Source organism: Syngnathoides biaculeatus, chromosome 15 (genome assembly GCF_019802595.1).
Source record: "Syngnathoides biaculeatus isolate LvHL_M chromosome 15, ASM1980259v1, whole genome shotgun sequence".
Classification (NCBI taxonomy): Eukaryota; Metazoa; Chordata; class Actinopteri; order Syngnathiformes; family Syngnathidae; genus Syngnathoides; species Syngnathoides biaculeatus.
In genome coordinates, this window is record NC_084654.1 from 23,499,772 (window position 1) to 23,514,383 (window position 14,612).

Sequence of the window (14,612 nt, forward strand, 5' to 3'; positions counted from 1 at the left end):
TAACCCCTGGCTTGACACGCCCCCCCCCTTGCCGTACCGTCCCTCAAGCAATGCTGGTTGTCAGTAGCGTGCGCTTGGAAAAGTGAATGTTATGAAGGAAATGGTCCTTGGGGAACCTGCAATTCTGATGAAAAATAACCTGCTAGCTTACAAGGGGCCCGTTTGTGATTCATTTTCCAAAGCCTAAAACGCAGTTGACGAAGTGTCTACGATAGATTACGGCTAGCGGAGGAGCGCCCGTACAACTAAATGTGGACAATATCGACAAACACGAGGCTGTATGTTCGAAAATATTATCAGCGCTTTATACATTGCAGGAGAACAAATTGACTTTGTTAGCGTATCGCTGACCTGCCGAGCGAGGTGTGGAATGTTTTATGCCGAAGAGTCGGGTTAGCGATTTGAAAATGCGCCATGTCACGCGAAACAAATGTATCGGACTTTCTAGACAAAGCACTGGGTTCCGTTACGAGTCAAGTCAAATGACTACAATGATATTACGAGTAAAAAGTACTCACCCTGCTTTACACGCGCAGTTCGATTCCACAATTTTATCCTGCTCGATTTCAATATGTGAGGCGTCAAACTTGCTCCATCCAAAATCTTAATTCCGTGTACCTATCCTTGCGTGAAATAGTTTAGACCTCTCTGTCGAGCCCTCTCGGACAAGTCCGACGCATTTGGCAAAAAACATACCGTAATAATATCCGGAATACGCGATAGAGAATCAACTTCAAACCTGTTCTGTTCAGTCGCCATTTTGAAAGCTTTTGGGACATGGCTAAGGGGGCGGAGCTTAACATCGCCATCGCAAAGGTCCGTTCGCTGTCTGAAATTCCACCGTCGGCGCCGCCAGGCAGGGTGACTTCAGGTCAAGGACCGGACTCCCAGCCAATCGCAGTTCCGCTTTCGTAGTATGTGACGTCACGTGACTAAAAAAGTCTAACCGCGATTGGCCGGCTGTTCGGTTCCGACCTGGAGTCACCCTGCCTGGCGGCGCGGACGGTGAATTTCAGACGGCCAATTGTAGCAACTATTGAAAATGTGACGGCGTTACATTTCAAATTCAAATCCCGGTGGCACTTGTTTACCCCGTGTTACGTTTCCGTTTTTTTTTTTTTTTCAAGCGGAGGCGGTACTCCTCTGGCGGTACTCGGCTTCCGGGTCGCAGTTTACGCAGTCCTTGGCCGTCCGTCCGCGGTGCGCGCACTCCAGCTGTGTCCTCTCCGATATGTGTCACGGTTTGGCTCGCGACATCGGTCAGTCGGGTGGATTTTTGTCGCTTTTGTGCTTGCACGTTCTGCACATTTTTGTTTTCATTTTTTTTTTTTGTATGTGCGCGCTCAGGGCTGTGACGCAAAGAGCCAACAGTGCAGATGGTGTGCAGGACCGAAGGCCCGGGGGTGAGGTCAGACGGTCTCGCCATCATTCACAAATGTGTGTGTGTGTGTGTGTACACCGACATTAAATTCAGGTGTGCAGAGAAAAACAAACCAAAAAAAAAAAGTGTTTCTTTTGGCGGTATTTTGTCACAATCGCTCTGTTGATGTAAAGAAGACGGTAAGCTGGCGTCCGCTCGCGTCGTGCTTCCCGCTCGACGTTCCCCAGCGAGGAAGCGCGATGCAAAGTGGGTCACCGCCGTCATTCTTACCGTCCGCGCGATCAATGCGAGGAGTCGTTTTTCCCCCTTTCATTTATCTATTTATGCGGTATTTTTAGCAACGAGGAACAAAGACATCAATGCGCCCGTTTTTTTTGTGGTTTTTTTTGTAGATGCAAAATTGTTTTTTCTTTATTCCTTTGTGCGAGTCATTTTTTTTCAAAATCCACTGATGTTTTTTTTTAAATATATTTTCATAAGCACATTTTTTTCATTTTTTTGTAGATGTAAAATCATTTTTTTCCTTATTCCTTTGTGCAAGTCATTTTTTCAAAATCCACCGATAAGTGCTTTTTTTTAAAAAAATATATTTTCATAAGCACATTTTGTTTTTTGTACTTTTAGGAACCAATTTTTCAACAAAGACATCAATGCGTCATTTTTTTGTAGATGTAAAATGCTTTTTTTCTTTATTTCTTTGTGCAAGTCATTTTTTTCCAAATCCACTGATAAGTGCATTTTTTTTAAATATATTTTTATAAACACATTTTTTTAAAATCCCTGAAACTACTGCTTTTGTACTTTTAGGAACCAATTTTTCATTGCTTTAAATGTGTTACATCAATTTTTTTTAGCTGGATTGGACACACAAATTGTACATAATTATTCAATAATCAATGTGAGGAGTCGTTTTTCCTTCATCTATTTATGTGGTATTTTTAGCACGGGGAAGAAAGACATCAAGGTGTCTGGTTTTTTGTTTTTTTTTTTTTTTGGAGATGCAAAATTATTTTTTTTCATTATTCCTTTGTGAAAGTCCTTTTTTTTCAAAATACACTGATAGGTGCTTTTTAGAAATATATTTTTATAAAAAAAAAATTAATCCCTGAAACTACTGTATTTTGTACTTTTAGGAACATATTTTTTATTGCTTTAAATGTGTTCCACCCATTTTTTTCTTTTTGCTGGATTTTACACACAAATTGTACATAATTAGTCTGAACCACGCAGACATATTCTGATATTCTGAGTTTCTTGAAAATGGCGGTAGTAGAACCTTTCCATTTCGAAAACCAATTGATAATCGTGGGGAGGGGTACTTCCTGAAAAGGGGTACATCACAAACATTAGCACATTTTTCGTCTGCAATTTTCCCAAAAGTAGCAGCGAATGACGACGCGCTCTCCCTTTAATAAAAGCCGACCCGATCTTCCGGCGCGGTGGCAGCAAGTGACGAATGTCCTTGCCGTGCCGTTCCGCCGTTACGGCCCATCTGGGAGCCGCTTTTATGGGCCGCTCTTCACCCCCGCGAGGCACCTTGCTCCTTCAAAGGACTTTCATTTTCCAAGTCTGCAGATTCAGACCAGGCGGCAAACCTTTTGTGGAGTTTTTCAGCGAGCTAATCGTGCTAGCTTGCGGAGGAAGTTAAACGTGCGCGCAGAAATGAGTATAGTGAACCGTTACATGTCTGCAATTTGCGACCTCGCCGACTTGAGTTTTGTTTTGTTTTTCAGTTGAATACAACAAAAATCATTTGATTGAAATCGGGACAGTATCTGCGTCTTTTTGCCACGTTAGCAAAGCAGTAGCTCTTGTTGGCTAGCAGCTAGTACCCGTTTGGGTTAACATCAAACAGGAGCATGATAGAAGATTCCGGTTGCAAGAGCAAGTTGGTAAAAAAAAACTCTCTACTGGCAGTGGTGGATGGTAATGTAAGGTAAAACTATTGAGCAACAAAAGATAAAGGGCTCTATTTCGGTGCCTGGGGCAACACCAGGGCGAGGCGTGGCTAGCTCTGCATGGTGGCGGGTTAAACCCGGTGTTGGCAATTTTATGGACCAGCCTACATAAAAGAGGGTTGTCCCCTCTGTGGTGCGCATGATCACTGGAAATTTCAATCCTGTCCAATCAAAGCGGCACCTTTCATACCCTTTAAATCTAGCGCACCAGACCAGAATCGCAGTTTTTGGACTTGGCGGAGGAAGAAACTGATTTGTTCGCATACCTGTCAACTTTTCGGAGCGCCAACCTGTATAAAGTACCCCAAAAAAAAATCCCTATAGAGAGCAAAAAATCCTTATAACATTCCGAAGCAAATTTTGTCAAAATAACAGAGGGGAAAAAAAACACGTTTTTCAATGATTTTTATTGTAGATCTCTATCGTGATAATATCTGAAGTTAATGTCTAATTATCCGAGTCTATTTTGTGGCATTACTGCGTTCAGAATTGTATTCATGCGTAACTTTCTTCACCAACTCGAAATGGTAACACTTCGGCTCGAAATGACTGCATCCATCCAAATTTTCAGAATTCGTATGATTTGTGATATACGGCCGTATATGTAAGATTCACCACAAAATCCGTACGAACTGCGGCTAAAGCGTACGAGTTGACAGGTATGCGCTCTGCTCCGGGAGGTCGAAACGCGCAAAGTATTTATTATCAGATGAATCTCATTTTATTGAAACTGATCATTTGTTGCCATATAAATGCATTTAAATATTTGTTTTCCAGCGATCCATTTCACCCAATGACATCATTAAAAGCCCGCCAATGTTGGTACAGTCAAACTGAGCAGTCTTAATCATCAACCTCAGTCGCGGATTATTATTTTTGGAACTGTCGGCTGAACAAGGTCACACATATTGAAGATTTATAATGAAGCGTATTAGATGTTGTACATTTTCAAGTCTGGGTGTCACGCGAGCGGTGTCTAGAATTTCAGCTTGATTTGTCTAACGTGATTGTGGCCTCGCACGCATGAGTAAGACTTTACAGTCCCTGACGTTAATCGCCGCGAGGCTTTACAGTGCGTAGTAATACGCTGACACAGTTATCAGCGTCCACTAATTGGGGCTCGGCCCGATATGTGCCTGTATGTATTTTTATGACTGACCCCTTTCATGCGCCATAGCAAAGAATCCCACGAGCGCACCGCCACCCTGGATTTTTTCGTAAAATTCATCCCGTTTCACGAAATTTGCTAGAACTGTCTATCATGCGTACCACCCCAATTTTGCCGATTGTTGAACTTTGATTGAACCAACAACGAATTTGCAAGATTTTGTCTGGTTATGATCGACAGAAATCGTTTGCATTTCGGTCACTCGCCGTTAAACCCAAACTTGGTCGCGGCTTGCGCCAACGTTTTCCAAATTTCTAACGCGTTTGGATCGCAGGAAAAATCGAAGGCGATTGTTTACATCCCGCCGCGCCGTCTCCCCGACTTACTCGCCGAGCGAGCGTGTCAGATAGACCGGGAAACGTCTCCGCGGAAGCTCTTGGCAAAGGTTTATGCTCTCGCTTCCAAAAAAAAAAAAAAAAAAAAAACATCTGACCCAGTTTTGCTCCTCGCCGACGAGGCGTCAGGGGGGGAACTGACTGTCGTCATGTCGCGATGAAAAAAACGGGAAAAAAAAAAACAAGGAGTCGTCGCGTAAATGCAAACGACACACTTTTATATTTTTAGCTGGCATGAGAGCATCGTTTTAATAAGCAAACGGGAGCACTGTGATCCATCTCGTCTAATAAGTGTGACAAACGGGAGCGCACAACTTGGAGGATTTTCCTAAAAAAAAAAAATAATAATAATAAGACGATTCGAGCACACGCTCGAGCTGACTCATTGAGGCCGACGAGCGGCGAGGCCTCTCGGGCGAAGACAAAACGCAAACAACAGACGGGAGCAAGCAGAACGTGGCTGCGCGGTGAAAACGAGGGGAATAAATCACAATCATCATATTAGCCAAGTATTATTTAAAAAAAAAAAAAAAAAAAGGAAGTTGTTTACGCTCGAGTCGTCTCTCTATAGTGCAAAACAGACAACAAGTTGTCAAGGGAAAAATTGTTAACCATTAACCCGAGGGCCAGGAGAATAATGAAAAATATTATTTAAAAATAACAACAAAACTTGAAAAAGGATGCTTGTTCTCTGTTGGCAATATTTTGCTTGAAAAAAAAATTATTTGCATGTGTACGTTATATTATTTGCTGTCTCTATAAACTCGAACAGCTCAGTTGAATCGTTTGAAAAAAAAAATTCTCCTTTGAAACTCTACCGTACACAAAAATAAAAATATGAAATCCGCAGGAATCATTGTTTGTGCCCTGAGCCCGTTTTTCACACGGACGTTTATTGAAGACGGACGCAGTGCTGAAATAATGAAAAACATTGCAAAAAATGACAGGGGAGCGCATGTCAGTGAATTTTAAAGACACTGATTGATGTTCAATGTACATATAACATTATATTTACGAGTGATATGAATGGTAGTTTGCGTTTTTTTTGTTTGTTTGTTTTTTTACCCCGAATGGTAATCGCTTGGGCACCAATGCTAACCGCTATTGCTAATCACTTAGCATTGTCTTATTTTGTTGCCTGAAATTCTGTACACCTATTTGTACACTCAGGACAAAGATTACTTGATGGATGATGGAATTTAAATCAGACTCAATAGCGATTGCCCCGAACTTATCAAACAGTGGTGCTCGAACTCGCACGAAAGACGTGACTTGGGAGCTTTGGAGGCTTTGCTTTGACTTGCAAGTGCTCACTAAAGTCAACTAGCTTCAATTTAAAACGGGCGCCATTTTGTCAGGTAAAATTAATGATCAATTCTTAAAAAAAAAAAAAAAAAAAAGAGGTTCCAATGTGTTTCTTGACACTCCAATTTGAAGTTTATTGTCGAATTAAACAAAGAATGATTTGCTTAAAACGTAGTACTAACACATCATGAAAATAGCATCTTTTGAGGTGTTATGTTAGAAAGAGTACCACAGATGCATTATTTGCCTTGAGGATGCTTGTGGAAAAGTACAGAGAAGGTCAGAAGGAGCTACATTGCGCCTTTGTGGATCTAGAGAAAGCCTATGAGAGAGTACCAAGAGAGGAACTGTGGTACTGCACGCGTAAGTCTGGTGTGGCAGAGAAGTATGTTAAAATAGTACAGGACATGTATGACGGCAGCAGAACAATGGCGTGGTGTACCGTAGGTGTGACAGAGGAATTTAAGGTGGAGGTGGGACTGCATCAGGGATCAGCTCTGAGCCCCTTCCTGTTTGCTGCGGTAATGGATAGGCTGACAGATGAGGTTAGACTGGAATCCCCTTGGACCGTGATGTTCGCAGATGATATTGTGATCTGCAGTGAAAGCAGGGAACAGGCGGAGGAAGAGTTAGAAAGATGGAGGTACGCACTGGAAAGGAGAGGAATGAAGATTATTTGAAGTAAAACAGAATATATGTGTGTGAATGAGAGGGATGGAGGAGGAAGAGTGAGGCTACAGGGAGAAGAGATGGCGAGGGTGGACGACTTCAAATACTTGGGGTCAACAATCCAGAGCAATGGAGAGGGTGGTCAGGAAGTGAAGAAACGGGTCCAAGCAGGTTGGAACAGCTGGCGAAAGGTGTCTGGTGTGTTATGTGACAGAAGAGTGTCTGCTAGGATGAAGGGCAAAGTTTACAAAACAGTGGTGAGGCCGGCCATGATGTACGGATTAGAGACGGTGGAGCTGAAGAAACGACAGGAAGCTGAACTGGAGGCGGCAGAAATGAAGATGTTGAGGTTCTCGCTCGGAGTGACCAGGTTGGCTAGGATTAGAAATGAGCTCATTCGAGGGACAGCCAAAGCTGGATGTTTTGGAGACAAGATTCGAGAGAGCAGACTTCGATGGTTTGGACATGTCCAGAGGCGAGAGAGTGAGTATATTGGTAGAAGGATGCTGAGGATGGCGCTCCCAGGCAAAAGGGCGAGAGGAAGACCAAAGAGAAGGTTTATGGATGTGGTGAGGGAAGACGTGAGGGCAGTTGGGGTTAGAGAGGAAGATGCAGGAGATAGGCTAAGATGGCAAAAGATGTGGCGACCCCTAACGGGACAAGCCGAAAGGAAAAGAAGATAACCCTTTAATTTTCATATTAAATACTAACAATGCAGCAACAGGTATACATCAAGTATAACAGTACCCTCAGGCATATATTCCTTCTTCTCGGCAAAGGACGATGAATATTAATGATATATGTATCATCTCGTCCTCATTTGGCCAAGTTGCAGAAACCAGAAATAGCAACACAATCCCCATTGTGTTTTTATAAAGTATTATTTAAAAAAAAAAAAAAGCCAAAATGACTCCTTGTTTGCCGTCTACCTGCTTGGTGTAAACCGTCAGCGATGTCACATTATTCTTGTCGCAGCCTCTCGTGTGGGCGCTGCAGGATTTTGCGGTTTTGCTAATGAGCGGCTTCGCGTGTACACAGCAAGACGAAGACGCTTTATTCTCCGTCGTCTTCTCTACTTTGTAGTTTTCGCCGTCCGCGTTTGGCGGCGGCGCCGCTTCGCTGAGCCAGACACGAACACTGGCACGCATTTCAGCATTTATGCTTCCGAAAATGCGCTCAGTCGTCTTTGATGTACACCAACGAGGACGTTAGGTTGACTGAAAACTCAAAATTTGTCTTTGATTTCGATGTTGGGGGTCATTGAGTAAAATATTTTGTCATATTTTTGAATTAAAGGGGAAGTCCGGTGGTTCGGATTAGCGATGTGTCCTATAGGTCATGTCATATGTACCGTGCCTTGAAAATTTGACGTTAATCCGATCTCATTTAATGGTGTTTTGAGATGATTTTTTTTTTCTCGGCCATTACAAATTTTCACGGGCGCCGCCATTTTGGCGAGTCACATGACCGCACGAAGAAATCGTCGCGTCTTCACATGCGATACCACCACGGTCGGACAGGGTAAAATGCCTTACCGTGTCGCGACATTTTGCCATAATCCGGTCAAAATAATCGGCGGAATGTTCGGTGGCATGCGCCGCCGACATGCTAAAGGCTACCCGATAAAACAGTAACTATACAGTCCGGATCTTAGGATCGCTTAGTGTTCTCTCGCGTCGAGCCGCATAGCTTGCCCTGCGTCGTATTGTACTTGAACTACTAGCGTCGCTAGTGCTTCCCGGCTGTTGTGTCCCTTTGTCCTGCTCAGCAAATCGATCAAGAAATATCGGAGGCAATGCTACCGGATTGAGCGTAGGTTCCTTCAAAAAAAACCCCATAGAGTACCGAACTATACTCTGAATAATCGTCCGGGTGCACAAAATGTTCACTGCATACCCTGGAATGTTTGTTGCGCGGCTCCGGGCGACCGCACGTCGCTAACCGCCGGGTCCTTAAATGTTTTTTTTTTTTTCTCAACGGGCAGAACATGCCGCCGAACATTCCGCGGATTATTTCTATCCAAATGATGGCAAAATTTCACGATACAGTCCGATCCGATCTGAAGATGCGAAGATTTCTCTGTTTGCGCACGTAGGTCATGTGACTCGCCGAAATGGCGGCGCCCATGAAAATTCGTAATTGCCGATAAAAATCTTCTCAAAACACCGGTAAATGATATCGGATTAACCTCAAATTTTCAAGGTACAGTACATATGGCATGACACATCTGATAGATTATGTCAACGACCGGACTTTCCCTTTGAAGGCCGAAATATTCTTCAGTATTGACGAAATACACGCATACCGCTACGTCGACTTAGTACGTGACTTTCTACCAGATATGAGCTGTTGCTTGGTCAAATTTCTGCGTTGTGTTGGGTTCAAAAGTCCGGATTCAGCCGCTCCGCCACTAGATGGCGGCAGTGAGGCGCAAAATATGAAAGATACGCCCCTGCTGCAATGTGATTGGCTGCAATTCTTCGATCGAGTTGACGCTAATCAATTGACCCCCCCCCGTACAGGGCACTTAACCACGCCCCCTGAAGTGACGTCACCCCACGTGCGCTGACGTAAGACAAACAGTGAAAATGGCAAATAGAATACAATCCATTCTGAACTGACACCATGAGAGACATCATGCTTCGGATTTCATTCAATCGTTCACACGTAGCAATGTTATGCGAGCGGAGAACGTCTCATTCATTTATACGAGACGTGGATTAAAAATCAAATTTAGGGCATATCTTCGTGCAAACACAGTCTGGTTAAGCTTCTGGCCGCGACCCAGCAAGAAATCGATACGTTTGTGCAGTCCGATCATCGCAAAATATCGCTCAAGAATAAGTGTGGCAATCGTTCACACGTAGCAGTGTTATGCTAGCGGAGAACGTCTCATTCATTTATACGAGACGTGGATTAAAAATCAAATTTAGGGCATATCTTCGTGCAAACACAGTCTGGTTAAGCTTCGGCCGCGAGCCAGCAAGAAATCGATACGTTTGTGCAGTCCGATCATCGCAAAATATCGCTCAAGAATAAGTGTGGCAATCGTTCACACGCAGCAGTGTTATGCTAGCGGAGAACGCCTCATTCATTTATACGAGACGTGGATTAAAAATCAAATTTAGGGCATATCTTCGTGCAAACACAGTCTGGTTAAGCTTCGGCCGCGAGCCAGCAAGAAATCGATACGTTTGTGCAGTCCGATCATCGCAAAATATCGCTCAAGAATAAGTGTGGCAATCGTTCACACGCAGCAGTGTTATGCTAGCGGAGAACGCCTCATTCATTTATACGAGACGTGGATTAAAAATCAAATTTAGGGCATATCTTCGTGCAAACACAGTCTGGTTAAGCTTCGGCCGCGAGCCAGCAAGAAATCGATACGTTTGTGCAGTCCGATCATCGCAAAAAATCGCTCAAGAATAAGTGTGGCAATCGTTCACACGCAGCAGTGTTATGCTAGCGGAGAACGTCTCATTCATTTATACGAGACGTGGATTAAAAATCAAATTTAGGGCATATCTTCGTGCAAACACAGTCTGTTTAAGCTTCTGGCCGCGACCCAGCAAGAAATCGATACGTTTGTGCAGTCCGATCATCGCAAAATATCGCTCAAGAATAAGTGTGGCAATCGTTCACACGCAGCAGTGTTATGCTAGCGAAGAACTTTGAATTTATTTATACGAGACATGTATTGAAAATCAAATATAGGGCATATCTTGGTGCAAACATATGTGTTCCGGTTGATATTAGATGGATTTAGTTGATGATGCGGTCTTCCACAAAGTCCATCGAAGGCATTTTTCGTACTGGGTCTTCGGTTTTGGAAAGGGTACGAATGGAACTCCACCGACTAGCCTTTCAGGATACCTGTCGTCACAATTACAAAGTCCGTGACTACACCTCTAAACCATATTTTTTGTTAAATAACCCAAATACGCGATAAAACGCTAACTAAACCTATACTGGACTATGCAATGTTGTCTGAGAAAATGACGGGAGCAAAAACGGGCTTTGGTCTATGCAGATCTCTGGCCTCTGATTGGTCAGTGACGCGGATTGCGCAATATCCACGGAGGGGTCAATTAGCTTGGAGGACGGAAAAATGCGCTGACGCCGGTATTTTAGATTCTGAAGATCATGAGCAGTGACATGGAAACAAAACAAAAGAACGTCGAACGTACGGCGACTGCAAACTCGGCAGCCGAGACAACGACATTATGAAATGAAAATAGTCGATTGGTGGAAGTAAATAAATACATTTTAACGTAGTACAAAGAAGGAAAGACGAGGGCGCTTTACACGCGTGCATGTTCTGTTCCAGCAGTTTTATTCACCTTTTCATCTGGATAATGTTACACTTCCTGACAATATTATGAAATCGACTTTTAGGGCTAAAATATTTAACGTGACTCTTTTTAATTATTGTCGGTGACGATGGTGGCACTTGGGGAGAAAAACAGTTTTTCCTCTTTCGGGGGCGGTGATACGATGTGTAAAAGGTTTTGAGAAGCACTTTTGGAGACAGCGAGCAAGCAGACATTTTGGTCATTTTAGGGTCCTATCTCAACCAACCATCCGCCCCCCCCCCCAATCCCTTCTGACACATCACACCCGCCTCCTTCAATTTTCTCTCAGCTATTTTTATTTCGGGCAGGGAGGGAATTTTCATCTTTTTATTTTTTTTCTTCTTCGACGTTTATTCATATCCAACGAGGGTTCGGGAGAAGGGGGAGATAAGAAGCCGAGCGCCGAGCCGGGCCCGGGGGCTGCCGGTCGGTGTCGGGGTTTGCCGTATGTACCCGAGACGTAAACGCGTTTGAAAACGCGGCGAACAGCCTGCCTATTTTCTCATCACGTTCGGCATCCCTGCGCCGTTTGTCCAAAAAAATACAAAACGTGTCCGACCCTCAACTGTCAACAGCGTTTATCGCGATTGTGGGTGGAATAAACCAAAACACCCACGCGTGGATGGCTGAAGGGCGTGTGATGATGTGCGCGGACCGACGCCCCCGATCGGCCTCCGTCCCAAATCAGGTTCCCATACGGAAACCCCGCCCCCAACCCCGCGTCCTCCACGCCGCAACGCCTACCGGCCTTCTCCTCCGCCTCGCCGAGCTCCCCGCCAAACCCCAAGACTCGCATTTTCGGAGCCAAATATTCAAATTTCAGGAGCTCGGACTCGGGACTCGACTTTCCCACTCCCCACTCGACAGATCGGGGGTTATTTGAATTTGCGATGTTTCGCGATCTGGTCTCAACACCGGTTGTATTGTCTCTCGGAGAGCGTAACGTACGTTCGGTTCAGTTCATCCAACATTGTGGGCTCGAGGCAGTCTAGACCCGCTTTTCGGTCATTTCAAGCATCAGCATGAGTCAGCGCGATTGAAAGTGGGACATTTGCGCTGACTTCAGTCTTGACCAATCAAAGCGGACCCTGTCATTCCCTTTAAAAGCAGCGCAAATTGTCTCACCGGCTAATACCTTAAACTATATTGAATGTTTACAAAAGTATGAGAGTTGGGTTCTTTGAATTATTGATACCAAACAGGTTAGGTTGTCTTTGTTTCTGAAAATATGCGCAGAAGGTTTGTTGACCTGTAAATTGCCTTTGACGTTTACACAAACTCGTACGTGAGCGTCGCTGAAGACGAGCTTGTACGTCGTCCAGATTGTGAGTCCACAAATTCACGTCAGCTTTGTCGATATTCAAACGAATCGAGGATTATGTCGCTGGGAAATATATCCGAACAATCCCCACATACCGTGCGAATAACGCCTCCTAGTGGCTGCGGCTTGCAAATGCTCGTAGGCGACGCAATTCGGTGATAAAGTGCTTTGCAATGATGCCGCGACATCACATCGCTGCCACATCGTGGCTTTAATGTAAACTAGCTCGTCTTTGATAGTTGGAGCGGGAAAAATGTCGGAAAATGCTTGCCGACAAAACCAATGAAAGGCTGCGATCGGTCCCCCGTCCTCCATGAGTTGAGGTACGTCAAACAAATACACAAACGGGTATTTAGTAAGAATGAAAGCGGCCATGAACGGGCCCTCGCACCCCCGTTTTCGCGGAAAATCCTCAAAAACGGCCAACTTCCTGTTCAATTCCAGGCATGGGGTCCTTCATACTTTTTCGTGGGTCCTGTATTTATGGACGTGCGTACACAATTCCGTGCCCGTCGGCGAAATGGCCGTCAGGTGCGGATTTTCATTCAGACTTCCCCGGGGGGCGCTAGTGAGTGAGTTTGGTGAGGGAGCCGCATTCGTTGAGAGAGAGGTGTGTACAATTGCGCAACACATTATTTTAGATGTTTCTTTTTACGTCTCCCCCCAAAAAATGTTACACTGATTATTAAATTACCATTAAATGAGTTGTAGGTCGCAATAACGGTGAAAAAAAAGTTGTGATTTTTTTTTTTTTTTTTTTTTTTTTACATCACAAAACATCTGAACAGGGGTGTGTAGACTTTTTATCCAGTGCACGTCCTTAATGCAGCAGAAGTGCCCACTTTACACTTGTATGCTACTGTGCTTTACTAGTATTACTACAGTAGTTTTTTGGAGATGTCAACTAGTGCACAAATTTGCCTCGCTATGGACATATGCCATAATTTCCGGCCTATAAGCCGCAACTTTTTTCCGCACGCTTTCAACCCTGCGGCTTATGCGGCCAATTTATGCTTTTTTTCTGACGGCCGCAAGGGGGCACTCAAGGGGGAAATGTAAGAGTGAAACCAGTGGAATATATGTGTCGAGGAAGTGACTTTTACCGGTCCGGCCCTGTTAGCACTGCGCTAGCGTGTTACTATCGTGTCTCAGTGATTTTTAACAGTATGTTTTTTTTAAATCAGTTCTGTTAACGCTAGCGTTAGCATAGCGGCGCTATCATTAGCATTAGCGCAGAGGCGCTAGCGTTAAATTCTCTGTGTACCGTCTTTCATTGTAAATATCTCGTGTTTCAATGTGGGAACTTGCGGCTTTTACACAGCTGTGCCATATGTGTGTACCAAATGGTATTTCCTTTACAAATGTACTGCGTGCGCTCTGTAGGCCTGGAATTACGGTAGTAGTTGGCTCACGAGTATGCTAAAGCTGCCACAAAAGTGCAGAAATGGCATCCATCACTAGAACGTAAGTCGTTTTACCAGTGCGTGCAATTGCTTTACTTTTGAAGACAAAAATGCGCACTAGTACGTGCATAAACTGGGTAACCATGATATTGAATATATGCTCAAACGGATTTACGGCAAGCCGTTTAAACGTTTGTTCAGATGATCCAAGTCGGTGAAACATTCCCACTTTTTGGGCTTAGTAGTGTTGCATGTACAGAAGTAGTAAATACAAGTAAATACAAAGTTTGATTTGTATACGAGTTCGCCAAAGGTGGCAATTTAGCAGGGAAAATAAAAATTAACCGTAAGACAAATTTGTTCTACCAGGGGCTAAATTGTCTTACTACACAGTAGTACACAGGGTAGTACTCAGCTTGTTTTTTTTTTTTTTTTTTTTTTTTTTGGGGGGGGGGGGGGTCTTAAAATACAAAAACTGTTCCATTTGGCTGCACAAGTTGGACCCCAAAAAGACGATTTCATAAAAAAATATATTCTGGACCCAAAAATAGCAACAGCAATGTGAGTTACACGTTGATTCTTGAACTCTGGCTCCGTCTGCAGGATGTTCGATGTAGGTGCAACACATTTCGCTTGAGATCGTGTCCAGCAAGAATGAAAGGGAAAATAATGTAATATGGGATTGAGACTCGAAAATTAGCATTATGGCTGTTTGTCACA